Here is a 27605-nt window from a genome sequence, read left to right on the forward strand (position 1 = left end):
GGAGACAGGAGGAGGAGATGTAGGTAATTTCTCCAACCTGATTTTCCCCAATCCTTTTCACTGCACAGCTACATAAGCACTTGCGCTGTCATGAAGCAGAAAAGATGTGAAACAGAATAAGCAGACAATGACATCTGTCCCATAAAACCATGGTACAAGGTCTATTTATTTCATTAAAATAATCTCTGAAACTTAGTAAATTGATAAGGAAATAAATTTAAGTCACCCATTGCTACTCTCCCAGACAAAGCTGAATAAAGTTTGAATACTTGGTGGCAAGAACATTAGCATCTATCAAAATTCTTGCTTCAGAAGTGCCAGACAGCATTATCAACAGAGCTCAAGAAAGTAAATGTTGCTATTTTCCTTTAAACAATTAATAACATGGTTTTTTAATTAAAAGTACTGTTTAGACCTATTTACAAAAGCAAGAAGCATCATCAAAAGAGCTGCAAGTACAAAAATCATAATCCAAGTGCAATAAAAGCAGTTTCCAAAAGAGAGAACTAAACTGATGTTTAAAGTAACATTCCAGGAAGAACTGCATTTTAACTTTCCTATTACCAACAAACTGAGCCTGTCTTTCAAGTAGAATCACATTCTAATTTTGGGGGAGAAAAGTTCAATTTTAACTCAGTCTAATGAAGCAAGTAAAATGTTTTAAAACCTGTCTGTGGTTGCTACTTGTATTTTAGCAAGTCATTTGGGCAGCAGGTAAATAAATAATTTCCACAAGTGCTGGCCTTCTGGTCAAGAAAAATCTTCCTTGTTATCTTTAGGGCAAAATTCTTCACCTATTCTAGAATTACTAAGAAGCATCGTAATTCTAACATTCTAACCCATAACTCAATTTTCTTTGGTGTTAAATTATAGACCTGCTGTGTAAAGACAACCTTTCTTTTTTTTTGGTAGAAGATTGCCTGTGAAGCTCAATTGTGATTGGGAAGGCCACCTACACAGCAGAGAGAGTGAGAAAAAACACACTTGAAGAGCTGAAAAAACATCAGTGTAGGCGTCCATAAGGGGGGAGGGAAGAAAGAATCTGGTTCTGCTGAAAAAGGCTATTTTCTTACATCACCCTTGGAAGAACAAAAATGTGTCATTTGAAGAGAATTCAGAGGATTCTTTGCTACATTCCAGACGTCAATATGCAGTACTATAAGCAAGATGAGGAATCCTTGCAGATTCCTCCTTCTTTCCAGAATCTGCCACCTACCCAAGGAATGCTTCGCTTCCCCCACTTCTCTGCTGCATCCTGCAAAAGCTATTCTCATGGAGCAACAAGTCACCTGCAGAACAGCAGTTCAAAGCTTTGGAAGCCTTATATAATTAATAACATCAGGAACTATTGTAATTGTAGCAAAGCCTTTTCAATAAAAGAGGAAAATGCTCCCTAGAAACACTAAGAATAACTAGCATTTTTTTCTCTGCAGAATCTAAGAGTATTTAAAAATTGCTGAAAAAATAGCTACAAGAAGTTCAGGTAATTCTCTCTCATAGACACTTAAAAAAACATTTCACTCCCTTGCCTACACAGCCTTCAGTCCATTCATCTCCCAAGAAAAGTGAACAGGTCTTTCAGGATGTCCTATTAGCCAATCCAGATCTTCAAAAGAAAAAAGGAACAAGTATCAGTGAAAAATATCCTTCTCATTTTTTTCTTAGGAAGGCACCACCTATACACATAATAATTTCTGAGTTGTCTATATCAAGTGCTCTTGTGCCAACATAAAGCTATGAAAATACTTTCAGTAAGTCTGTCCTTCCTTTCATAATAAAAACAAAAGGCTTTTGACATATGTGTGCTAGCAGATTATTACTCTAATTACTACCAGAGGAATGAAGACAGCCAGGACAATTTTCACCAATGAACTTTAACAAATACAAGAATAGGCACTGCAGAGCAAAGAAGATGCTGCTGCTTCCATGGCATTGGACACCATCCTGCAACCTATTTACAAACCCCAGTCACAGGAAGATAAGTCTTCAGCACCTAATTCCCTTCCCTGTCCAGGCTGGCGTTTTCAAAGCCCTTTGCCTAGCAGATGATTGAATTCCTGCACCCACAGTACTCTGCCACAACAGAGAACAGCCTACAGAGCAGTACTGCTGGAAGGTCACCTCCAACCAAAGCCCTAAGTTTCATCTCCACCCCACTGAAGATGCTGAATGTCAGAAAATTATAAGTAATGTTACTATAAACTCAATTTTTATAAATCTTTTAAACTGTATTACTGCTAAGCACTAATGACTATTACTCACATGCATCAGAAACACAGGTAAGACAAGGTTTCAAAAAGCACCAAACCAGCTGAATTGCACAAACCTATGTGGCAAGCAAAGGCAGAATGCTTAGAAGTTGCAGCTAAGCTCCTAAGTTACTGGAAAAACACAAGACAGTTGCTCTGGAAGCTTGCTGAGGCACAAATTCTTCTGGGTCAAAAAGGCAGGAAAAGAAGTTACCAAAGAGAGGTATAAAAAATGCAGCAGCAGTAAAACCTCCAGAAATAAGGAGGATCTGACAATGAGCACTAAATAGTGAAAAAAACGCAGAAGCAAGAAAAAGCAGCAATGTAGAAACAAGTACAAATCAAAGGTGTATAAAAAGTACTAAGAATTTAAATCCCTTATTCTAGGAAAATTCAAGTAATTTATTAGAAATGCTTTACAGACTCCAACTACACTGAAATTATAGACATCTTGACTTTCATTCTGACATATGAATAAAGCTTCTCTACATATTAATACAGGTATAATTCTAATTAACAAAAAATGCATGAAAATACTGCACAACAAATAAATTACATATGTAGAATTTGCATCTTTATAAAGCACATCCTTTCATGCTCAGCTTGTCAAGCTAAAGAACATTTGCTTCAAGAGTCACTGCCAGAATCTGATCCCTTGTATCCTTCCATAAATTTCAGTTTTACATAGAATTAAATGTTATTTCTTCTTAGTGACAAGAGAACAGTACAACATAGTTTGGAAGGCTGCCTTCTGCTGTCAGGCTCTATGATGTCCAGTTAGACTAAGGCTATTAGAAAAGAAAAAAACCTAGAAGAGCACAGAGGACTGTCAGAGGATCCTCTGCTGCGGGCATCAAGATTCAGAGAGAATATTTACCTTTAGCTTTTCATACACCAAGACCTTCAGGAATTTCTCAGAGATACGCTACTAGCAAAGAAGAAAGCTGAACTTTTGAAACCTCCTTACCTTCTCTTATCTTTTTGCAAAATAGCACATAAAAACATACCTGAAATTGAACTACACTTAAATTTCAGAACAGAGATTCATCTCAGGCTGGGGGGTGTCTGGGTTTTCTCATTTTGTAAGTTGGTTTCTTCCTCTCATCAAGGGTAAACTGGAAGTCTGATGCAGATTTACAGCCTGATACAAATTCAAATATCTTTGACATCATAATTATACAGTATCAATCAAAATTAGTAGCATTGCATTTGATTCATTAACTTATTTGCTGCCCTGTCAATAGGAGTCAATTACTGTAATTCTTAACGTTTTTCTCAAAAGGGATGATGGAACAAAATTTCATTTACTTTCATTTAACCTGAATAGGCTTCTGACATTCACATCATTTCAGTGCAGTAAGCCATAACCTACACAGCCACCATCGCCTACACACTTTCACACTGAGGCCAGTTTTTCCAGCCACGCAGTGTATGACTCTAATCATGTATAAATGGCTTTATGTTCACCTTTAATATAACTGCACATCTTACAAGTAAAATACCTGTATCAGGAAGACGGTGCTGACTGGAAAGAGCATCTCATCTATGAGTTAATGCTTTTTTCCAGCAGTGAACTAACCAAACTGAAAAATCAAGGAATTTATAGAGCACAGCCATGAAAACGAGAACTCAGGAGTTATTCCTGACAACAGTAAGCACTTTAAAGTAAGAAATGCAAATACTTTTGTTTGAAAAGGAGAAAACCAGTAACAAATGCAAACAGAGTCCACTCCTCCCCCCTTACATGAAGTAGTTTACCCATTCTTTTTGCTGTCCAATGTTTCTTTTTTAAAGTTGGTTGTGTTTTTTTTCTTTCAGAAAAGCTGTCCTACTGCTTGTTTTTCAGCCTAGCTTTGTCACAGCTAAGCTACAAGAGAAGGACACGATTTTCCACTATAGAAGGAGTTACTACTGCCAAGCAAGTAACTAATAATCTGTCTATGGCAGAAAATACTGGTGGAGCAAAGAAACAGATTCACAATCCGAAAGATCACTCCTTATCCATTTTGCTCCCCCACCCCCATTCTTAATAAGAAATTTCTATCCATTTAACTGTTGCCAAAAGAAATGAAAAACTGAGATTGCATCTCAACTGACTTCTGCATTTGGATTTTTAAAACTGTCCATGAAAACAGAGGAAGCACCATAGAGAATATGCTGTTGTTGAGGATTCTTTCAGCTGATAAGGGTTCAGAGTGCTCTGCAGCTAAGGTAAATATCATTAAACCAAACAAAGAAAGGGAAATCAAGGGAAGAGAAAGAAAAAGAGCTGCTGAAGGTCATCCAGCAGCCAACTGGCAGTCAGAAATATTAGTTGTAGCTTCTGGCACCCACAGGAAAGGACCATAATGACTTCTCTTTACATGAAGGCACTTTGACCAACTGATAATACATGTTAGCAACAATACATTAGTTAAACAAATCAGATGCCAAAAACAAGAAGGCAGAGAACTGCCTAATAGCGAACACACTAAAGGCCACTAAGTGCTGTTACTGATTGGCATCCGTGCACACCAATCCATCAGTGAGCTTCCATTGACATGGAAAACAAAACATGAAATCACATTTTCTCAGTCTTTCACAATATAGCAGCACATTGCATAAACTCCACTACTTTACCACAAGAAGTGTTTAAACCGGGAATGTCCAAATGCAGATTTCTGTTAACTGTGAGCATACTGTGAGAATCACTTCTATAAGCCTCCAGACTCCTTCATAGCACACCAGAAATGTCCACCATACAGCTACTACAGACGGAAGATTCACCATAGAAGCTGTATAGATGTATACCACCTGTAAAATTATTAAGAGGTATTAACTACATCACTACAGTTTCAAAATACCCAACAGAATATGAAAAACTCTACTTGACTAAGCAGTATTTATTCAGTCTTCAAAACTTTTGAAACTGCGTCAAACTGAAAATCCGAATCATCTTAACAAGTTTCACACCTCATAAATCATATCAACTATCTCTAATTCAAAACTCAACTACAATCAAAAGACAATTCTTTAGCTAAAAAGTTTTTTGTATATGTAATTGAACTTCTGCTTTTCTATGTTACAAGTCCTCCTTCAAGGAAAAGAAAGCATTCCTACACACCACCTTAGAGGTAAAGCTGAACTTATTATTTCCATCCTACTGAAAGCGACAAAAGTAAACCAAGATAATCTCCTTTGCCACACACCCAAGGCTTCCATTTTCAATGGAGAAGCCTTGTTTAAAACTGCATGTCATGGGAACCACTAAATTGTTACTCCATAAAACAAAAGCACCTTACATCTCTGTCCCCATTGGACTCACTTGGAGGACGTGGTGATTTCCATTAGAATCAGGGTTTCTCTGCCCAGTCAAGGACCTTCATCATGCTCTTTTAAGATAAAATTTAAAAGGGTTCTTTGCCTGTTTTCCCAGGAAAATTACAAACTATATTGTACTCTTCTCAGTAGATAGTTCATTTATCCACATTTCAAGATACACTGTTCTAAGAATAGTAGTTTACAGCATTCCTCTTGGTCACACAACTCTTCAGGAATCGAAAAAAAGCATTTTTCTGTCTGCTTAAACAGCATCAATATTTTTACAGCTTACATTAAAAAGTTCCGTAAAGAATTTATTGAAAACAGGCACAGTCTAGCGATCTGACCTCATGTCTAAGAGCTCTGCATAATTCAAACAAGCAATTTTACTTCTCTGTTCTGCAATTTTCCCATTAATGAAAATAATATTTACTTCACAGGGGTCAGAATGATTAAATTGCATCAAGAGCTTTAATCTAAAAACAGAGAGTAATTTGATAGATCTGAGGAGAGAGGGTGAAGACAAAACAAATTAGATTTTATATTCAATTTCAAATGAAAAAGTATTTGAGTTGCAGCAAAACCAGCTACTCTTTAATTTCCAAGAATATTAACAGAATTATACACAATGAAAAAATTCAATGCAAATGTAATTTATCTCAAACTACATGCCCAGCCATGAACAGCAAGAGACTGTACAAGACCAGATTTTTATTTGAACAGAAAAGCTTTGGAATCTGCCTTGATTCTTGCCCATTCCAAAGTTGCTGCAGCTTCACTAATAAAACGGCATGTAACATTTTGAGAACACAGTGCTCATCTGTGGGAAGAAAGAGTAGAGAGTTACAGAACACTCTGAACATAGTACTTTTAATAAACCCAAACCAAAAGAGAAATGCAAGAAAGTACCTTGTGAATCCAGAGACTATTACTATAGCTAACTATTAAGGATTCATGAAAGTCTATTCCCAGCTTCAACTGTTCCAACTCAAGGTCAGAAATACTGTCCAGTCCACATCAATGTACTACATACCAGGTATAGCTGAGAATCTGGTCCACAACTTCTCTTCTTTTGTTAAAAATAAACTCATTTTGAATGTCAGGCTCTAAACACTGGATTCTCTTATTTGTCAGTAAATACACAAGCATGAAGTCACGAACATCTACTTTTCCCACTTTTTTAGTACAAGCAGCACTGAGAAATTAGGCTACTTCAGGTAGATTGCTTTGGGTATTTTGAATTAATTTACAGAATACATTTGATAGAGCATAAAGAGTCTTAAGAAAAATGAGTCTTTGTCAAAGCAAGTATCCGATGCATTGATGCACGGTGCATTGTACATAATACACTGATGGACTCTGACACTACATACATCAAGTATAGAAGTGCCATGGTCTGAAGGTAAATGAGTAATTACAAAAGACAAGATTGAAGCCAAGTTAGGAGATGGAAATAGAAGGAAATCAGAGGGGGTTTTACTATTATTTATGGCAAGAGGAGGGGGCTAAAATAGCATATTTATCTACAAATACTACAGTTAAAATACTTCTAAAATAAGATCTGTGGATACAGAGAAAAATACACTGTTGAACAAATAATGATTTTAATAAGAATACAAAAAAAACCTTAAGACACCCTAAAGAAACTACAATTCTAGGAAAGAAACCAAAATAAAAATTTGGGAAATTAGGTTACAAAGAAACAAAACAGCAAGGTTATCAGTTCTTCATGAACTATAAGAAATTTCCATACTGCCCCAAACTGAAGTTCTGCACTTCAGTAAGGATTCATTAGTGCTGGGGAAAAACACAACTTAAGAGTATGAGACACAAAAACGTGACTTAATGTAATGTCATACAATAAAAGTTCATCACATAGGTTTTGTTGGGCTTTGTTTGTTTAGATGCAGAAAACTGAGTTTACTTTTACTTTTCTGAAAGATAACTCTTCTAAGGGAAGGCTCACAAATGTTAGTGACTGCAAATGTGCAGCATCAGGCCAAGGTAATCAAGCAGCAACTACAGACCTTGCAGATGATTACAGATGCTAAAGAAGATAAAAATAAAAAGGGTGTACAGGGGGTATAACACTGACAATTTGAGAAGCCAGTAATTAATGTTTCTTTTTCCAAGGCACAGAATCTCCCTATGGAGGAGGTACAACACATCTGCCAGCAGTAACACACCTCCAGAAGACAGCCACAGTGATTTGAGCAGCTCATTTCAGCCACAGCAGAAGCACCCTACTCAACCACCAGCAGCAGCACCCACTATCCGTGTCTGCCTCTTAATCAAATACACTCTATACACCAGTAATTTCCATTTAAGAGGAGAAAAATCTCTGATCTTATGCCAGACTAAAAAATGCAACTATAAAAGGAGTACTAGTAACAGAAGCACAAAACCTGTACCCATTACTAAAGAACACTTCTTTTAGGCAATTTCACAATCCAAATAGCATCTTGTGCTATAGTCCATTGAGTCATTGTCCATCCCAGTCAAGAATACACATGAACAAATCAGTTCTTCACCTGCTCCCTTATATGCCTTAGGGCAGAACATGACTACTCTTTAAGTAAAAGCCTTGAGAAAAGTCTGTTTCAGTGATTCATTCAAATAAACATGCCAGCAAAGGTTTATGTTCCACCAGTTTAATATAAAAAGTAACTCTAAATCTCATGTTTTTCATAAAAAATTTTGTCCATTCAAATCAGACAATCCAACTGCTGTACAGCCCAGTGAGCTGTTTCATGAATTGGAAAACACCTCACAGAAAAGACCATCTCCACTGTATTGTGGCCATTTGAAGTAACTAACAGGAGGTTGTTTTTCCCCCAGACACTTGGAAACCCATTTTTAAAACCTACAAGGTTATTACATGATGCCTAACCAACACTGATGGTGTCTACAAAGAGCCTATGGCAGGACTTAAACTATTTTTATCTTATCTTAACAACATGACAGCATCATCAATTACTACAAATGCACAATGGTTAGCTTTTGATGGGATTAGGAAAAGCACGGGAAAGAAAACATTAGTAACCCATCACATGTAATTCAAACAATCTACAGCAGGGACATGGGTCATTAGCACAACTCTTAACAGATCCCACTTACCAAAGAAACACAGACATATCATAAGGAACAGCAGATTCCACAAACATCCTAAGGCCATACAAGGCCAGTTGAACACATTATGAAGCATGCACACATTTCATGGGAGAGAACTCTATCCTCGCCCCTCCCTTTGGAAATACTGGCTTTCAGCAGGATCAGCCCCTCACTTCAGACCACTCTGCAGTTGCACGCATCTTTAAGCTGAGCAAGTAGGAAGGAGCAGGTGAGTTGGAGCAGAAGAACAAAAGCAAGATGATCACACACACATCCCTCTTCCAGGGGCTGCATGAGTTCATACCAGGCTGGCACAGCTGCTCCTCCCCACCCTGAGCTGTAAAGGAGGAAAATTGTCCAGTTTGCTAGGAAAATACAGAGCCCGTCCAACACTGCTACAACAGCAGTTGTCAAGACAGGGGGCCGAGCTCCAAGACATCTGAATGAAAGATCTCATCCCATTAGCTTCATTAGTGACTCCTGACAGCTACACATTGATTTTGAGGGGGAAAAAGCCTCAGCTTTATAACAAATATTAATTTTAGCAGGTACAAAAAAGCTTAACATCTGTCAATATAACCTGAAGTTTGGTTTGGATATAGTTTAACTCTTACTCCAAGAGATCAGCAGAAGCATTTGGAAAAAAATAAATGCAGCAGATCTAGTTACCACATGTGGCACAGTTCCCTTTTTTAGCATGACTGATATAAGGGGAATTGAAAATGAGCTTCCACAGCCCTGATGTCCCATAGATGGGAGACAAATCAAATCAGCCCAGACTGGTGCACTCTGTTAATGGATCTCCTCCTGATCTGTGGCAAGTAATCTCATCGTTCATATACAGAACTACTCTGCTGAAATAGTTTTTAGAAAGGTCACAAATGGTTATCTAGCAGTTGCATACAAGAACAACTTCCTGCCCAGTTTCAAATATTTGGACAACAAAGTATTAATGTTACATGAAAATGTATTCGAAATTCAGAATAAAGAGTTCTACCATCCCTTATATCACTTCAGTATCTGGGTATGCAATAATTACCAAATCAACACTACAGATGCTAAAGAGAAACATCTTTCCTTGGTAAGAGAATGTTTCCAAATGTATAAAGTTTGTCTTTTAAATTATTTCAGATAGTATCACATACTTTAAGATTATGACCCTAAACAGACTTTCCCAACACCAGCCTCCCAAGCACCACAGCCTCATAGAGCCAAAACAGTAGGAAAACAGCACTCAGCTGCACAGAGGAGAGCCCATACTCAGGCACAGGATTACAAGCATTATGTTCACACAGCGCTCTAAAGACACATGGATTTTTAACACATTCCTAAGAATTTTACAAACATTATCTCCAGATAGATTAGTTGCACACTGCTTACCCAAAATTGCTGGTAAGATACCCTAGAAAAGCTGTTTATAATAATACTAAATTTAATTCAGAGGAGAAAGGGTTCCTATCACACTGCTCCTCAATTCTTTCCTTTCATTGCAACAGGGTCTCAATGTACAGTCTCCAGTTGTTTTAACATACAAAAGTACCATGATCACAAACATTCTTCACACCTCTTTGGGTTTCTGAAATATTTTGGTAGCAGGCAAGCACCAGTAAGGGTTCCTTTCCTCTCATCTAAGCTCAACATATGAAACCTCACCCAAAAACTCAACCTGTACTTGAGTGTACTTCTACAGAGGGAAGTGTTTGTTTTTACCCAAAAGAATGCTTCTTGTGATCCCTACACCAGGAAGCAGTCTGCAAACATCATTTTGCTGAGAAGAGGATGGCAATATCTACACAGCACAAGGCTCCAAAGGAAAACTACTTTTGCCAAGCCATGCTATGAGGATAACGTATGCTCATAGATTCAGCATTTTGCTGCTCGTTTCAGTCAAGCATATCACTTAGTTTTCTGTTATTCAAGTTAGAGAAAACAAATCTTAATATGTTGAAAAACAAATCTTAACTGTTAACACTAACTGAGGGAAAACTATTACAGCCCATACAAAAGGACCACTTCAGGAAAGAGAAACAGCTGTAACTACAAACATCAGAGGTAAATGTCAATAAAACAAACAAAAAAAAACCCCTTCAAAATAAAGGTAACTTACAACACCAACATAAAACCCTTCTGCTGAGTGATGACACCACTCCACCCAAGTTCTGAAACTTTTCCTTCTTGCAGTGGGCAGGGAGAGGAAGTACCAGAGACACCTGTAAGGCCCTGGGGTGAGCATACCCTCTAAGTGAAGCTAAGGTAAACTCTGTTCCAAGTCAGTTAAGCCCAAAAAGAAGCATGCTTAATGTAGTGGAAGACTAATTTGGCTGTCTGGTAATGAACACAAATCTAGCTACTGAGACAGTATTACAGAACTCTCCTAACAGAAATTGTCTACCAGTATACACATGCTGTGTTTACACTTAATTTTCCACCAATTCAAATTCTGATTCATGTTCACTAATTTGCCAACAATTGTGCCTAGATCTGGAAGGAAAGGGAAAGAAACAGTAGAACAAGATCCCAAATCACTTACTTTAAGAAATTACTGGCTGAAACTTATTCTATTTTTGTAAATTTTGTGAACTTCAAGAAGTTTATAAATATGTCCTTGTATTTAAGAACTAAAGCCCAAGGCTTTTAAACAATTTACCTTTAACTAGTTATTAATATTTTCTTAATCATGCTTATATTCACAGCACAAATAAGACACTGCAGGACTCACAAAGGGATCTTTTCTTATGTTCGTTTTACAAACTATCTGTTCTCAGTAAAACAGATATATAATGGATATCTGCCTTAAAACAAGCTCTCAAATAAAAAGTCCTACCTTCCTCCTCTTTCCTTTCAGGCCTTAGTTGGCAGATGGTCAAGAGGATGTTTATAGTAACAGAGGATGTTTATCAACCAGCCTTCACAGGTTAAATAGGCTGGTGCTTAATAAAAACATTCGTCAGTGCCTTTTAGCAATGAAAGTACTGAACTCATAATGCATTAAAATAATCTTATCTAAAAACACTTGGAAAATACTGTTCCTGCACTCACATCTGCAAAGCTGCCTTTTTACACCTATTTGGGCATAAATTCCCAAAATACAATTTTCACTCTAGCTCTGTCATATTTAAGCATTTACTTTAGTTCAGAGTAAGTCTCAAAAACACTCCTGAAGTTAACAGTCCCTCATTACTTCTGTGCCTGAGAACACAATACTTATATATGTTCCTGGCTGTCTTCATACTGCAACTTGGCTTGAACATCCTTTTAAAGACAAAGTTGGGTAAACTTATGAACCAGGTCACAGCCAGATTTACACAAAACTTTACTACACTGATCACATAAAAACAAAAGCTACACCAGCATACTGCATTGGTTACAGAAGACACTGCTCAATGTTACAGGCCAAAACTAATCCATATTCTATGTACAACTTCCTTACCGAAATCTTCAGGCATCCTTATCACACTTCTGTGAAACAAGAATGACTCCATTTCCAGAAGACATAACTGAGGCAGGCAAGCTGAGGGTCAGAGGGTCTCTTGTCAGAGACACTCAGTCCCCTCAGGCACACCCCCAAGGCAGACAACCCACAGCCCAGACCCATACCATTCCATACACTGCAAGTTAATTGCCACTGTTAAGGAATCACACTCCATTTTGTGCTACCACACCTTATCAAGATTTCTGCTAGTTTTCCAGTTAATCACTAATGGAAAGGCACCACCTTTTAAAAAAACAAAACAAAAACCCCACATCCCACCACACACCAACGTCTGACTTCCCAAAAGAATACACTTGCCCAGAAAGAAGTACCTGGACACACTGGGAACAGGTTGTCCAGGGAAGTTTTGGAAGTCCCATCTCTGGAAGCATTCAAGGGCAGGTTGGATGGGGCTCTGAGCAACCTGATCTAGTGGGAGGTGTCCCTGCCCATGCAGGGGGGTTGGAACTAGATGATCTTTAAGGTCCCCCCTTCCAACTCACACCATTCTGTGATTCTATAAAGTGGCATACAAAATCCTGGTTTTGCCCTTCAGATTTAAACTGTTAGAGTGCAACTCCATGCTTATGTTAGTCTAGAGCAAGTGGGAGCTGCAGAGGAGAGAAGTCTTGGCTTTTCCTACTCTCAGCCCTTTTATGTGCTGGCACCAACAGTCAGCTGGTGACATGGTGAACCAGATCAAGAGAGCCATCTCAGCTGGAAGCTGAGATGTGTATTTGAAGGAACTCAACTGTCACATGTACCAAAAGAGAATATAACAGGTTTAGTTGAGTGAATTATTGGTGCTTCAGAAGAACAAAAGACCCAAACACTACGGCAAGTGAAGAAAATGCTGTCTTTCTTAATTAGATGCAGTCATATGGAAAGACCTGGAAGTGTAACTTACATGGAAATGAACCTCCAAAAGACTAAGTTATCAGTCAAGCTAACAGCTGTAAGAGAAAAAAAAATCTTAATCCAATGTCAGATGCTCATAACATCTTACTGCAGCAGCTCTGGCCAGAACAGAAGACTGGATTCCAGGAAACATGCAGGGATTGTACATTGTTTGGATAGAAGGCACACTTGGAGACAAATCAATGTAAGAGTTATACATTAAAGCTGAAGTGATCTATATAGAAACAGAGCATTAAAGATACTGAAAATTCTCACCACTGTGAACAGAAGTTACAAATCCAGAGACTGATCAAGGAATAAAGATGTTTCTTTTAGGTGCAAAGACTACAGCATATATAAAACAAACTAACCTTCAAATCTTCAAGGTTTTCCTATTCTATTGCTTATACAAATGCAAGGCAACAAATGCAGGGAGTTAGAATGAAGAACCTGTACAGAGCACAAGATAACACCAGATGAACTTTGGAACCTCAAATGCAAACTTTACCAAAGACAGTCATGATCTTCTGGTTGAATGCTGTTGGCAAGAAGAATGTCTGGTTTTCATGGTGAGATAAAACTGCAGCTCAGCTGTGGTCTCAGTTCTTGCTGGAGATGAAGCATTCATAGATATTGTAGGCAGAGTACTATCAAATTTCACTGTTCTGGAACAACAAGGCTTCTTTCAGATAGCTTTTGCTTACATCTGAAAACCCAGATATAAATATATTCATACACAAGACACTGACAAGTCAGTCCAGAAGTGGTGTACATTTGCATTTCAGATGTCCTAGACATTTCATTCACAGTTCTCATTTGCACCCTACTTCATTCCACATGGCTGTTGCTGCCCAAGTCACATATGGTAACCAAGCTAGTCTCTCCACCTTTCAAACTACAGGTTGGTCAACAGATGGTTTCATAGGTAATGGTTTGTCACCACTGAGAAAAATTAAGCTTCTTTGTACATCATTCTGCTTCTCACATCCAAAGAAATTTATAAATAGACTTTTTTTCCAGAATTTTTTCAAATAACTGAATCTTAGCTTAAATCCATACCAATTTATCTTTTTACCAGACTATAATGAAACTAAAACGCACAATGCCATCTCCCTTTTTACCCACAGAATAGAAACACTCCGTAAGTGACTGACTTTTGGAGTGCACTGCAGGACACTGCTGCAGCTCATTTCTATTGACACTTCTTCCTTGTGGGGAGGTGAAAAAATGGAAATATTTTACTTCTCATGCAATCCAATCAGTTTTACTCAACTACATGCATAAATACTGGCATTACTGTCACAGTAGGGAAAAAGGCTAAATATCTACAAAAACCTAAATCAGACAAGATTCTCTTAGCATCAAGCTGACTGTGCAATTGTAACCTTTAATCAGAAATCTAGAAAATACAGCAATTCAAAATGCATTCTTTCGCCATGCAGATAAGCCAGAGGTAACGTTCCCAATGTTAAACTCCAAACAAAAAGGCATTACAGTAGTTGGTGATCATGGTCTTTTCTCCAATGAGCTAAGCAGAAGCATCCTAGAACTAAAACAAAATACTAAAATAACTGCAGCAAATACTAGATTTGTTGAACTTGGCAAGCACCATAACCTGGTGACCAATCTAGAGAGACCACAAAAACTGAACATTTAAGGTAAACCTGGCAGAATTGGACAAAGAAGGCAAACAAAAGTATTGTTTCGAATAATGCAGAGATAATTGGGGAGCTCCAATAGACACCACTAGTTAAAAAGTAAAGTTACAGGTAACTCTACATATACTTTACTCAACCTAACTAGAATCTCTTGTTACCAGGCATGCCACCTGTACTGAAGTACCAAAATTACTTCTAGCTGTGTGACACAGATCAGTGCCTGTGAAGCTTTATGCCTACCAAGATGATCTTGCCATTACCAACCGAGCCCCTGGTGGGAATAATGCATTGCAAGGCAAGCAGGAATTAGGAAACAAACTTACATGTGTAACAGAAGACAAAAAGTACAAAGAAACAATTCTGAAAACCAAAGAAAAAATCTTATGCAGTCTCATATTTGTACATTACAACATTTTCTTCAAATACCTTCTTCTGAACAATGCACCTCATCTTTCCCTCCAAATTACAACGTGATAAATGCTGTCATCTTAAGAGATACCCTGAGCTCACAGAAAAGAGGAAAAGCCTGAGAAAAGCAAGTTAAATGGGAGCAAGTTGTGAAACTACATGGAGACAACTATTTGTTATGTCAGTATGAAGACTAAATCATAGATAAGTCCTCCTGCTTTTAAGAAAGCACACAGAAAAGGTAAGCCCTAAGAAACAACCATCACATGACCTTTATAGAAGGTTAGATTTCCATGTCTCGTGAGGGGTAAGGGAGAAAGCTTTGCACCGAACTTCTGAAACAGTGAAACATCAAGAAAAATGACACAGCATTCATGTGTGAGTATAAACTAAAGACTCTTGCAGGTTTTGGCTTTTGTGGCTGGTAAGACTGGTCACTCACCTTATGCCAGATTAAAATGAAAAAGCTTCAGGTACAGAATTTCCCTGCTTTGCAATGAGGGAAGCCAGTGCCCCAAGAGGCTTGCCAATCACTTTTTAGCATTCCACTAATGTCTTAAAACCAGAACACAGTGTGTTAACTGGTCTCAAATAGCCTTCCAGAAACAAGACAAATTCAGGTTATTTTCTACTTATGCAACCCTAGATAACAATGCTACCTAACCCTTGACAAGCTATCACTTTAAAGCTTTATAAACTCCAGATTTTAAAAAATATAAAGCCAGACCCCTGCAATGCTCACAAGTAATTTCGCTTATGGTACTATTCTTGCTGAAGCTAAATGGACTTTTCAGATTAAATGCATGCCCTCACAGTGTTACAATTAGGAACTAACATTAGCAGATACCTTTTCTCAGATCAAAAACGAACTTTAAGTGACTTCTTCACAGTCTTAAAGAAAAACAGTGGGGGGGGGGGGGGGAAGGAATATCCAAAATAGAGTATGTTCTTCCAATATTCATCTGCTTATCTATTTTTACTGCATAAGATGAGTCATTCATTCTAAATAAATATTAAAGTTAACCATAAAATTATCATATTGTGGCTTGAACATGAAAATATGCACTAACTAAAAAGAACAACCTGAAACCCCTCCCATAAAATACTTGTAAAACAACAGATGGTAAACAAATGTGTACTTGACTTGAGAAAATTCGCATGAAGTTTTATTTTGTGGATCTGTTCACAGAGATTGTTCGGAGTACCTTTAACACACTCCATTAATTCATAATAGACCATACCAGCTATTCCCTGCTTCCAATTCCTTTTAAGCTTTGGTGCTGTTAAGGTAAATACAAATTCTGCTAAACTGCATAAAATAGAAAATACTTAAACCCAGAAAAACCCAGAAATTACTTAAACCCAGAAAAATCCAGAAATTTCTTGTTTCACACACACACACAAGTTTGGTCAAATGAAAGCATCTTTACTTTGGGTTAGTCCTAGATAATGTATTACAGAGTATTAGGAGTTGCAGGTACTTTGCTCAGGAAATTCTTCCTATTCTCAAATAAAAAATAAAAAAACACCAAACACCAAAAAAAACAAGGTTGCTACTTCATAGCTAAAATTCAGATAGTTTCATAGTAAGTTTACCTCTTTTTTCCAACATGGCTTACATGGTAGTAAGATGATGGAATTTAGTCCCACTTGACAAGAAGTATCATCAGAGATGTAGAGAAAAGCATGTTTGCAAGACAGAGAAAATCATATTCATAAAATTAGTTATTTCAGGTAAGCAGCAATCCATAAACAGGGGTGTGCCAGGAATAAAAGAAAGCTACCAGCAATTGCACTGCAATGTTTCTACATTACCACTGTCACAGAATACACAATCACCCATTTCTCAGTACCAACAAACTTTACATAATACATATATCATGTCCCAATTCCGTATGCGAGAAGAGACTGCACAAGTTGTCTATCAAAAATCAGTGTTCTGTGGTATAAGTCAAAGGGGTGAATCTACTGGAAGACATTATCTGTAAGAAGATACACTGAGCATAAAACCTACCTTTCTGTTTTCTTACACTCTTGTTTCTTTAAACCTAGAGAAGGAATGCAAAGTCTGTTTTTACTTGAAGGAGTCTTTTCAGTATGATCTGCATCCACATTTGAAATACTACAGAAGAAATGCAATACATTCATTTTTGCTACTTCAATTAAAGTGCTGGTGCGAAAACCCACCCCTATCCTATTTTTTAATTAAAAACAACAACAACAACAACAATATAGATATATACCCCTATCTCAAGCATATTGCCTAGTTCTTCCTTTATAAGGTTTTTTGCGGAAAATATTAGTAAGCAAACAAATTGAAAATGAAGAATTTATAGTGCAGATGAAGAAAAATATCACCTTGTCTTAAAAACAGTGTATGGTAGGTCTTTCATAAGAGGTGGAAACCCTCTAACTTGTTTTGCCAATATAAAAGAGCTCTTTCATAACTGTTAACCAGCAAATGAAGCAAGGACCATCACTTCCCCGTTCAACTCTCTCCTGGTTGAACTGAGAAATCCACTGGCTATACCAGACCAAATGAGCAGTGCTCTTTATTGCTTGAAAACAACTTCCATACACGTCTCTACTAAGACTAAATTCATCAATAAAAAGCCCATTTTCAGTGATGCCATGCTGCTACTGGTCACAGGCATATGCTCAGACATAAGTACAGGTCCACTAGCGTGGCATAAGAAAGGCTAACACAGCCCCACTGGGATCACCAGGGCAGCTATTTGCTCTGGCTGAAGTACGCACTGCGGCACCTCTCCCTCTTCTCATCTAGCTGGCTGCTACACCCAGCCCTGTATAAACAAGATTCATCTGAATGCCACTGTAGTTAATATGTTCAGATTTGGGTTTCTTTTGTTTCTGTTGTTTGTTTTTTTTTTCCCTGATAATTGATTCCACAGTTTGCATTTGCAGAAGATTAACTGAAGCTTCCTTCTCAGTCCCTACAGGCCTGGCAGCTAGAGGTAAAAACAGATCAGCTAGGAGATATTCTTCTATTCTAAGACAAACCAATGAAACATCATGATTAGGCATTATAAACCTCTGATACTCCTTCAGCATACATCCTGGGTGTGTCCATCACATCAATCAGACACGGCACTCCCTATGGTTGCAGCTCTGATCTGAAATTCAAGAGCAAAATTGTTGTGGTTGGACAGAAATGAGGCAACAGAGGCTGCCATATTCATTTTCTAGCCTCACCCTCACAAGACTTTGGAGCAGTGACAGAGCTGTAAAAAGTACTGCATGAGTGCTCCTAACTGCACCAGGGGAAGTTCCCTCTGGTGCCTCCAAGAAGTGAAGCATGCAAGGAATACTCAGATCTCAAATTAACTATTTTTATATATTCAGGCCTTGATTTTCAAATAGTCAGAATTTCACTAAGGTCACACTCTGTTAGTTAGCATGGAATCTCTTCACAATATGTTTTTTAGAGTAAGCATAAGAGTTACTGAAATCATCATGTTTCTTGAGATTGTCATGCATTTCTAATTCCCTTCCTGTTCCTAAGGAAAAGCAAACAGGTTAGTGAGACGCATAAATATAACTGTTTGACCATAAATAAACCAATGCTTAGATATCAAGTACCTGCATTTCACTCCCCTTTTAAAAAGGAAAGAGACCTCTCTCAGAATGGAGATTTAAATATATGTTAAAAGATGACTGAAGCTAACACACTTTACATCAAAATACTTAATGTCTACGTAAGAATTCTAGTGATCAAACTACAAAAATGCAGGTAATGGAAATAGGTCAATAGATTTGGATTGTAATAACCCGAGAAAGGGGGCTAGTTATTGCAGACAAGTAGCTTGAAGCCTTCAACAACTGCAGATTCTTTCTGTACACCATCACACTATGGATTATTTTAACTCTGGTATAACTTGAGATTTTGTTCTTAATTCCAAGACACCTTGGTCTTCTGCATTTAGAAGTAACCTAAAATGTGACCTTTTTTTGCTTATACACACAGTAGTATGACCATTATGCTGTACTACTATAGATTTCAGTTTTCTTTGTGCATTTCTGCATTCCTCTGAAGAAACCTTACAGAGCAATCTCTATTCCAATCTATGCTATTGCGTTATTACATCTCTTACAACAAATCACAGAATCACAGAATCATAGAATCATTAAGATTGGAAGGGACCTTAAAGATCATCACATTGCAACCCCCCTGCCATGAGCAGGGAACCCTACCACTAGATCAGGTTGCACAAAACCTCGTCCAACCTGGCCTTAAAAACCTCCAGGATGGGGCATCAGCAACCTCCCTGGGCAACCCATTTCAGTTCCTCACCACCCTTACAGTGAAGAACTTCTTCCTAATATCTAACCTAAATTTCCCCTCTCTCAGTTTAAAACCATTACCCCTTGTCCTATTACTACCCTCTCTGGTGAAAAGCCCCTCCCCAGCTTTCCTGTAGGCTCCTTCAGGTACTGCAAGGCTGTTATACAGTCTTCTCGGAGCCTTCTCTCCTCCAGGCTGAACAGCCCCAACTCTCTCAGCCTGTCTGCATAGCAGAGGTGCTCCAGTCCTTTGATCATCTTGGTGGCCCTGCTCTGGACCCTTTCCAACAGGTCTTTCCTGTGCTGAGGGCACCAAAGTTGTACACAGTATTCCAGGTGGGGTCTTACCAGTGCAGAGTAGAGGGGCAGAATCACCTCTCTGGCCCTGCTGGCCACACTTCTTTTGATGCAGCCCAGGATGCAGTTGCTCTCTGGGCTCCAGCACACACGGGTGGCTCATGCTGAGCTTCTCATCAACTACCACCCCCAAGTCCTTCTTCTCAGGGCTGCTCTTCAACCATTCTCCCCCAGCCTGTATTTGTGTCTGGGGTTGCACCAACCCAGGTGCAGGACCCTGCACTTGGCCTTGTCGCTAAGTAAGAACACACACCTGGAGAAAAAAAACACATGCAGATTGCAGAGGAAAGAGCAACACTACATGCCTTTCACAGAAAACAAAGGTAAAACGCTTAAAAGTGACAGAACTCAGTTAGAAAAGAGCTATAGTAAGGCCAACTTCTAAGGCGTATAGACAAACTGCATGTGGAGAAACTAATTAAAAGGCATGTCTATTTGAGTGTTTCAGTGGTATTACCAAACTTTAGCCCACAAATAATCTGCAAACCAAATAAACATACAAAATGTAGCAAAAACCAGGAAAAAATTCTAAATGGAAGTGTACAGAGATAAGTTTCCATGAGGGACAGGAGCATTCTGTAATGAAGATACTACAGGGTAGCCCCTCACAAGAAACCTAAAATTTTGCTTTGTAATTGCTTTCATTTGAACTTCAGAATTCAAAGATCTCTGAGTATTTCGTAGAAATAACTATTGCCAGAACGGGAAATTAAATGCAACACATTTTAAGGTGCATCTTAATTTAAAAACTGACTAGAACACCCTGGAACTAACATTTTCTTAAGTGGGAGAGGGGGAATAAAACCGAACTTTTATTTTCAGTGGCATATCTGACACTAACAAGGACTGCAAGTCTTGATACCAAGAACCTAAAAAAAAAAAAAAAAAAGAGAAGAACCAGTAGTTTTCCACATTTGGAAAAATGACAGAAAACATCTCTTGTGGAAGAGGGAAGAAAAATATAATTTAAATATAATTAAACTAAGGACGCTTACGTAACAGATATCCCATTTTTATTAAAAGATGTATTTTATCAAACAGATAATTTGACCTACTACATGATGAATTAACATTTAAAGATTTAAAACAAAAAACTCTTTTAAATTATTGCCTGCATCTCTGGCTTCTGAAGTTATGAATAGATGGGAACGTAATGTTCAGTATTACAAGCTTAGCATGTATTCACAAATCTGTAAAATATGGATTATGGAAAGTTTTGCAATATTTTAATTAAATGGAACACTTCAGATACTTGCCTCAGTCACCAGCAAAAGACAGGCTCCAGAAATTATGTAAAGGTATGGTTAAACCTTTTCAGTTATAAACAGATTCTTTAATATTGTAAGCAAGGTTTGAATCACAGCTCAGACACCCACATCTGGTCACACAGGGGATGAGCTCTTTCTTATTACTTCACTTTCAAAGTGTCAGAGCCCCACATGTTTCCTGGACTACAATTTTTTCTCCCATAATATTAGCTAATAGCTCCCTAGAAAAACCAACATAAAATTCACTGCCAAATTAAATACTGTTTTCCAGCTTCACGGCTTCCTTTCTCTTGGAATATCTCATGGCAGTTAGAATATCTCATGGTCACATTTACAGACCTCAGGAAGCTAGACAGTCTTCATTACTCCCCTCTGTTGCAAAGGGTAACAACAACAAGGGCTGCAGTTTACACACCAGACACAGTAACACACATTGAAGATTGAGATGGGAGTTTTGGCACTAGGCTGAGCTAAGAGTGGCATTTTGACAGGGCAGTCTCAACCTGATTATTGTAAAAATCACACAGTTGGATGCATGGCAAGTAACTGAAGGGTTCTACAATTTATTACAAGTCCTTTTTCAAATCAAGAAACAATCCAAGATGGGCAGGAACATCCACTTTAGTCATCTGACCACAAAGTACAACCCATAAAAAGAAGCACATCCTCCTGAAACTGGTTTTAACAGAGCACTTTGCTGGAACACAGGAGAAAGCCAGTTACTGGGAGTTCAGTTCAAGTGCTATGGTCTTCCATGTTCATGGTCTCAGGCAAGCACATCCAGATCATCAACCCAGAACACCAACTTAGCAACTTAATACTGCTCAAAAGCCACTTTTATTTTTATGTAAAGGAAAGCATACTAATACTAAATCAAGAGAAATACTCTTCTTTCTTTTTTATTAAATAGTAGGCATTCCTGCCCTCCTGCAACAACTAAATCAACAAGTGCTGGGAACAACACTTTCCAGATTAGTATGTTTAGACTAAAGCTGAAGAAACATTTACTGAATAATGAAGCACTTTTAAAATAAGCAGTCATTATTTTGACTAGCTGCTTGATCTCTTCTAATAAGAAGAAAGCCAAGCATCCAGGAAAGTTTCTAGATGTAGTCAGGTGTTCAATATCAAAGCAAAGGAGGAAAGGGAAGTAGTAAATTGGGCAATTATGAATAAAACAAAAAATGTAACCTACATTTTCCTGTAATAAATATTGCATGTCTCACCTTACTGAAAGTAAGGAAAATGTGAGGTCATAAAGAATTAAATTAGTGGTTTAGATGAAGTGAAAAGAATACTAAAGCACAAGAAATCCTTAACCTTGATAAGTCATTCCACAGATTATCAAAAGTCATTATTGCTTTGCAGATAAAGCATCTGCTGTGACTTTCATTCTCAGCACTGAAAAACCAATAAACTTTGAAGTTCGGTCCCAGCTACCTCCTCCACAACCACAGCTGGAATAACTTCATCCTGGCATTGGATTATGTGACCTCTAGTGCTCCCTTCAAACCATTATTCATGTAACATCTTACACATGCTCAATTTTGAATGCCCACACGACAGAATTATATTTCCAAGAGCCCAAATCTTTCTTTATGCTAGCCAGATGATTAGTAAACTCACTTTTATCTACACTTAATAATCCACTAGATTTTATGTCAACAGTTAAAAAACTTCAAATTAGGCAACAGCCAAAACAATCTTAACTTTATTGCTACTATCATTAGTTATGAGTCTTACCAGAAAAATGGATTCTCCTAGCTTAAATTTACTGCGTTACCGACAGACATTTTCTTCATTAGACAGCACCAGTATACATCAGAAAGGCAAAAGCATCATTAGATCCTATTTAATTCATATAAAACGCTGACAAGAGATGAACAGGCAAGAAGACAATCTAGATCCAAGGCTTCTCAAGCCTTCTGATTCCTATCATAACTAATGAGAAAATAAGCCATTCCTAATTAATTTTTTCCACAATCACCGTATTATAATTTTTCATTACCAATGAAGCCTGCATTTTGCAACATCCAAAAAAGAAAGACGAAAGGAATTCCGGAAACATGCACTTACGCCAAATTTGTACTTTACTTCAGTGCCAAATCACAATACTATTTCAAGATGCAACAATGAATAAAACTCTCTTTGCCTTGAGGTATCACATTTACTATGACCATACACTTCTGCTTTAAACCATACAAAATTATGTGCAAACTACAAATTCATGGGAATAGCCCATCCCAGAAGGAAAACAAGTTTTGTCAGTACTTGCTCTTCCACTTAGATCAGATCAGTTTACTTGCTGTCAAACCTGAAATAGTCTTAAAGCAGGAAAGAGCTGACCAGTTTGTTTCCCTCCTCCTAGCAACAGGAAGAAACTCTGTACATATTCCAGCTTGTGTAAGTTTCCTCCAAGCTATTAAAATTATAATTTAACCTTATTACTGCTGCATAAAAAAAATAACATTACTTTGAGTTTCACACTTAAAATCAAGCACAGCAAAGAAAGACTTGGAAACCTATACCAGCCATCAGGAGCAGCAAGGAATTTCAACCTCCATTTCATGTATCACAGTTTCCTGTGTCTAATTACCTCTCTCCCTTTCCATGGCATAACCATTTATGACCTGAACATTGCACACATTTTTAAAAAGCACTTGGTGATGAAGGGTAATGGAAATATTATACCTTTACATACGATACCACTTTTCTTCAAGCACCAAATTAACACAACTGTTCCACTTAAAAAATATATATACTGTTAGTTTCCAATTTCAAATCAGTGAAAGCAATGGATCTCTTAAGTGAAATTAATTTTACTGTATAAACTCTTGTTCCCACAGATATTAGAGAAAAATACATTCAATGGCCATTTTATTCAGCATTCCTACCTTCACCTTGACCATGAAAGCACAGAATAGAAAGAGCCAGAAAAATGTGTTATTTGAGAATAATCTTTTTATGGAGGTTTTGGTTGAATGATTTCCTTCATTCATTTTAAATTTAAAAATCCATGAAACAGGGCTGAAGCATCAGCTAATCTTATTTCTTTCAGATGTCAGTTCAGAAATAAGAGGAAAGATTTGCTGTCAACTTTGAGCAGCTTAGCTTGCAGGTCCCTCCCCAAGAGAGGCTTGGCTATTACTCAAATCCATCCAGCTGCCATGAAGTGCCCAACTTGCCCTCGATGTGCCAATGAAACCCAAGAAATGCACTAGATAATCACAACAGCAAACAACAGAAGTAGGATGTGTGCACGCATAAATATAGCACATCACGATACTGTCTTCTGGTGAACTACAAAATCTCACATAACGAGTTACACCACCTGACTGTCTAAAGGCAGTCTGTCTTCAGCCAGTCGGATGGTAAATTAACGGTTTGATATGCCATATCATACAGATTTCCACAAAAAAAAACACATCACCCTCAAGATGATTTAAACAGCAAAGGTACAAGAAATGTATCTGACAGTCACAGAGCAATTAAGGAATGTGAACATCATGCTCAGAACAGCAGCTACATGAAACAGAGGGTGTAGCATAAAGTGTTTGATTTTAGTGTGAAACGCAGTACTTCGGTTTCAGGAATAAAAGAATCAAAATGTTCCTGAAGGGACATAAAAGTTCTCTGTCACTGTGATTTTCAAGCACCAACAGTAAGAATTAAACACTATTAAATATTTCTATTACCACAGTGCATAAAAAATTACATTAAAGTAGGACCTACTTTTGTCTTAAGTGCAGAAAAAACAAAGCCAGTTCCTGAGAATTACCTAAACTACTTGTCATTCTGCAAGCATTAGGCAATTAATATTGAAACTGCATTCTTTCTGCCAGAGGGAAAGATGCCACGTAGTTAAGGATGTACAAGTTAATTTTCTATTGTGCAACACCTTGTTTGGATTGCTTGTTCCCATCTGATCTGCATAAATTCTGTAAAGTTATCATTTAATTATGCAGTACGCAAATCCCTACATTTCAGTTTATTTAAGCTGTTGCAGTCAGAGCACAGAATTCATTGTCTCCCTAGTAACACACACCTAATCCAGAAAAGACTCGGGCACAGCAATGCAGGCAGAGGAGAGCAATTCCTGGCAGTGACTCTGCAAAGACCACCAGTGAAGGAAAATTGCTCCAAATGACTAACTTCACAGCCTCAGGCTTTTAAGCCCCCCCCACTCCAGCAATGCTCAGAAGTGTTTTCCACCAGACTAAGCCAAACTACTGCACCCATCCTTGCTTGATGATGGTAAAAATGAAGCCAAGCTAACTTTGTTATCACACCAGGAGTGCTGTTACCCTGGGCTACCTCAAGGCATCCCTGAGAGCTACCACACCACACAGTGACCTGGTGCTTCTCAAGCACCACTGTCTGAATGGACCACACTGCAGAACAGTGCTGTCCTCTGCCCTGGCTGTTAAACATCACTGCATCTTGCTGCCCAATTCCCATACCAGCTGCAGTCAATGACCTCATTTTCCCTTTGAGGACAACCTCTGGATAAATACTGACAAATATTGCTGCTAACATTCAGGCAGAACATTAAAATATTTAATTTCTCCTAACTACACCCAAAATTAATGGGGGGGATGTGTGTGTGTGTGTGTGTGTCAGGCAGAGAACACAACAGGAAAAGTCAGTCCAACGCCACTATGAAATCAAATGTCACACAACTCTGTGCTGCCAGAAGGTGAACATCTTCAAAACTAACATTTCCCCAGAAAAGAAGAGAAAGTAGGACTGCAATACATTCAACACATCCAACAGATGGGCTGGAAGGGACCTCGAAAGATCATCTAGTCCAACCCCCCTGCCAAAGCAGGATCACCTAAAGCAGGTCACACACATCCAGGCAGGTTTTGAATGTCTCCAGCGAAGGAGACTCCACAACCTCCCTGGGCAGCCTGTTCCAGTGCTCTGTCACCCTCACAGTAAAGAAGTTTTTTCTGATGTTTACATGGAACCTCCTGTACTCCAGTTTGTACCCATTGCTCCTAGTCCTATCACTAGACATCACTGAAAAAAGCCCAACACTTGCCCTTTACATATTTGTAAACTTTGATGAGGTCACGCCTCAGTCTCCTTTTCTCCAAGCTAAAGAGACCCAGCTCCCTCAGCCTTTCCTCATAAGGGAGATGATCCACTCCCTTAATCATCTTTGTAGCTCTGCGCTGGACTCTTTCAAGCAGTTCCCTGTCCTTGAACTGAGGGGCCCAGAACTGGACACAATATTCCAGATGCGGCTTCACCAAGGCAGAATAGAGGGGGAGGAGAACCTCTCTTGACCTTCTAACCACACCCTTTCTAATACACCCCAGGATGACATTGGCCTTCTTGGCTACAAGGGCACACTGCCGGCTCATGGTCATCCTCCTGTCTACCAGGACCCCCAGGTCCCTTTCTCCTACACTGCTCTCCAGCAGGTCAGCCCCCAACCTGTACTGGTACATGGCGTTGTTCTTCCCCAGATGCAAGACTCTACACTTGCCCTTCTTGAATTTCATCAAGTTTCTCCCTGCCCAACTCTCCAGCCTGTCCAGTCTTGCTGAATGGCAGCACAGCCTTCTGGTGTATCTGAGGTGAGGCTGACCCGTCTATAGTTACCTGGGTCCTTCTTCTTGCCCTTCTTGTAGACTGGAGTGACATTTGCTTTCCTCCAGTCCTTAGGCACCTCTCCTGTTGTCCACGACTTACCAAAGATGATGGAGAGTGGCCTAGCAATAACCTCTGCCAGCTCCTTCAGCACCTGCGGGTGTATTCAATCTGGATCCATGGATTTATGGATGTCCAGATTGCTTAACTGATCCCTAACCCAATCCTCACCTACCAAAGCAAACTCCTCCTTCATCCTGACTTCCTCTGGGGCTTTAGAGAGCTGCAGCTCCTGGGGAGTCTGCAGCAGTAAAGACAGAGGCAAAGAAGGCATTCAGTGCCTCTGTCTCCTTTACATCCTCTGTCATCAGGGCACCCACCTCATTCAGCAGTGGGCCTGTACTGCCTCTAGTGTTAGTTCTATCTGCAATGTATTTGAAGAAGCCCTTTCTATTGTCTTTGACCTCACTAGCAAGGTTTAGTTCCAAGGAGGCCTTAGCTTTCCTTATTGCCTCCCTACATCTTCTGAAAACAGTCCTATATTCCTCCCAAGTGGCCAGCCCTTTCTTCCATGATCCATAGATTCTCTTTTTCCACTTGAGTTTGCCCAGCAGTTCCTTGTTTACCCACGCGGGTCTCCTGGCTTCCTTACTTGATTTCCTACCCATTGGGATGCTCTGATCCTGAGCTTGCAAGAAGTGGTCCTTGAATTCTGACCAACTATCTCAAGCCCCTTTACCATCCAGTACCCTGTCCCATGGGACTTCTCTTAATAACGGATTGAAGAGGCCAAAGTTGGCCCTGTGGAAGTCCAGGGTTCTGGTCCTGCTAGGTATTCTGTTCCTCCTGCAATACTTCTCAATAACTCACATACAATTTCTCAGCAAGGCTTCCTCAATTCATCTTTATTATTCCAGCTCAGGTGTGGGGGTCTTTTTCCCCAAAAAGAGTGCAACAGAGTAGCTGTGAAAGGCAAGATATTGAT

At 38.7% G+C, this 27605-nt stretch overlaps 1 protein-coding gene across 5 annotated transcripts in view; it reads right to left on the reverse strand.

Moving 5' to 3' along the window:
* The window catches only part of SIPA1L1 (signal induced proliferation associated 1 like 1), a 202743-nt gene that overhangs the window by 135708 nt on the left and 39430 nt on the right, over positions 1-27605 (reverse strand). Inside the window, exon 1 of one of the 5 annotated variants that reach the window (XM_051620675.1) lies at positions 23294-23316. The exons of the other annotated variants lie outside the window; for them this stretch is intronic. The gene's annotated coding sequence lies outside the window, so the exon portion shown is untranslated. Of the gene's footprint in view, positions 1-23293; positions 23317-27605 lie in introns of those variants that run through there. 5 annotated transcript variants of the gene reach the window in all.

Source organism: Apus apus, chromosome 5 (assembly GCF_020740795.1).
Source record: "Apus apus isolate bApuApu2 chromosome 5, bApuApu2.pri.cur, whole genome shotgun sequence".
Classification (NCBI taxonomy): Eukaryota; Metazoa; Chordata; class Aves; order Apodiformes; family Apodidae; genus Apus; species Apus apus.